Here is a 2,476-nt window from a genome sequence, read left to right as displayed (position 1 = left end):
GCCTTGGTCCTCGGGGTCGCGACCCCGTTCTGGGACGGCGCCGCCTCCTTCTTGGCCGCATTGCTCCGTCTGGCTTTGGCGGTTCTGGGCGGATCTGGACAGACGTCCGACCGGTCCCTGACGCGTTCAGCCTCGACCTGATCCATGAAGACTTCACCGGAGTCCAACACCATCACCACCACCGCCGCCGCCGCGCCTCAGGCTCCGCCTCATTTACACCTGAGGAACGACACACACAGCCGTCATTTCACTTTAAAACTGCAGCTTGTGACTTTTAGAAAAATATATTTTCACATATTTAATAAAACTCTCACTATGTTGTGACAGTGATACGAGGCAAATAATTTGTGAAAAGATCGATCTTCTCCACCTCCTCTCTGATCTACCACTAAGAAACGCACCAATCCCAACCTAAAACAACCAATCAGAGCCAGGAGGAGGGGCTTAGCGCTGTCAATCATCCTCCTGTACACTGCCAAAGGTGCAAATGGCAGAGAAACAATTTATTGTTCCAGAAAAATGTTTATCTGCCATAATTAGTGGCTATGCTAACTAGCTTATAGCATAGCAGAGCGCAAGCGGGAGAGTGTGAGAGGCATGTACATGAGGGTGATTGACAGCGCTAAGACCCTCCTCCTGGCTCTTATTGGTTGTTTATGGCCAAACTGTGGATTTAAGCAATTGGTTCTTTTTTTCACATATCTCTCATATTACTCTGTTACTATACAGTGAAGTTTAATAATATGTAAAAACATATTATTTTCTAAAAGTTACATACTGCAGCTTTAAAAACCGTTACTTAAAAACATTAAAAAAAACCCACAAATACTCCCGTTGCATGATGCTGCCACCACCATGCTGATCGATGGGTGAGTGACTCTCAAGCTGACATCTTGATGTCGCACACAAACCAAATTAGGCAAAAAAGAAAAAGAAACTATTTTATCAAAGATTTGTTTGGTTTAAAAGATAAAAACTGCTGAATCCACTTTTAGAAATTGAAGTAAACAAATTATTGAGGATAAAATAACTTTTCCTTCAGGGAGCAGATCAGGGCTGTAGCTAATAATTATTTATTCTTTTCATTAATTGGATAAAAAAATAATAATTTCACTGACCACTTAAGTCTTTCCTGTATATTATAAACATATTAAAGATGCAAATAAATTGTTCAGTTCATTTCATAATAAGAAAACAAGCATTTTATTGCCTAAATCCACTTCATTTATGATTTCGGTTTGTTTGATTTTTATTTCTGTTTTACTTTTTTTTATTCTGGATGTTTAAAATGTATCTAAGCTCCAGTGTTAATTGTTCTTTAGAAATCAAAGTTTATTAATCTGTAAGAGAGTGTACTTCCATTACTATGTTATTGCCAATATATTAGCTGGAAATGGTCTCAAAATGATATTATCGTTTATTGCAATAATTTTGTGGGCATTTTATCGTCCAGCAAAGTTTGTAATCGACCAGCAAAGTTTGTAATCGACAGGCCAAGCTTAGAGGCTGCAGAAGACATGAAACTAGGGTGGAGCTTCATCCAGCCTAGATATTATGGGATGGTTTAGATCGTAAGCAGATTTCACCTTAGAAAGGCCTAATCAAAGTCTAGTTGTAAATATCGCGGAGAATCTGTGATAAAACTTGAAAACTGATGTTTAGCGATGCTAACCGTCAGCTAAATGTTAGTTAAACATGTTGAAGTTTGTTGATCTAGCAAGATAATATCTTCAGTTGGTTTAAATAGTTTACCAATGAGTGAATGAATTAATGAATGAGTGAATGAATGAATGGCTGTGATTTAGGAACTTTTTGGTGTTTCTGGGTGAATAAATGGAGTGAAACGGATTTAAGTTGAGCAGGATGACGGCAGCTTCCTGTCATTCTCTGGTGGAAATAGAAAACAGAATCTGATTAATCCAGGACATCCGGCCAGAAACTGTCCGAAACGGAGACAAATCTCAGCGTTTCCTCCACATGGCAGAAAATAACTCAACCAGCCTGAGGCAGAAAAAACAAACAAAAACCCCCAGCAGGAGCTCCGGAACAAAAACAAATCCGTTCAGCGTCAACGATACTCTTTTTAACTCCACAAAGTCACTAAAAAAGACACTCACCGAGCTAAAAACAAAAAGTCCCGGTTCTCCGGCGGAGGACGGGAAGGTCTCAGCGGCTCCTTCCAGTCATGGCCGAGGCGGAGCCGCGTCTGCTTCCACCGGGGGAGGTGATGGTGATTAGCGGATAACGGTTCAGGGAGGAGCGGGGCCTGAGGCGGCTGGCTGCCTGGCTGGAAGCCGGCCACCGAGCGGCGGATGTGTTGGAAGATATGACGCAGCACGCCTGGCACGACGTGCTCCCCTTGCGTCATTACGTACAGCAACGGAACCCATAGACGTGTTGCGATTTTATGCTAGCAGTTTTTGGTCAACAGTAGATTGCAGTTTTCTGAAATAAACCAATTTTGATACAGCAACAA

The sequence above is a fragment of the Poecilia formosa genome, unplaced genomic scaffold (assembly GCF_000485575.1).
Source record: "Poecilia formosa unplaced genomic scaffold, Poecilia_formosa-5.1.2 Scaffold417, whole genome shotgun sequence".
Taxonomy (NCBI): domain Eukaryota; kingdom Metazoa; phylum Chordata; class Actinopteri; order Cyprinodontiformes; family Poeciliidae; genus Poecilia; species Poecilia formosa.
The sequence above is the reverse complement of the archived record's forward strand: the minus strand, read 5'-3'. Positions refer to the sequence as shown.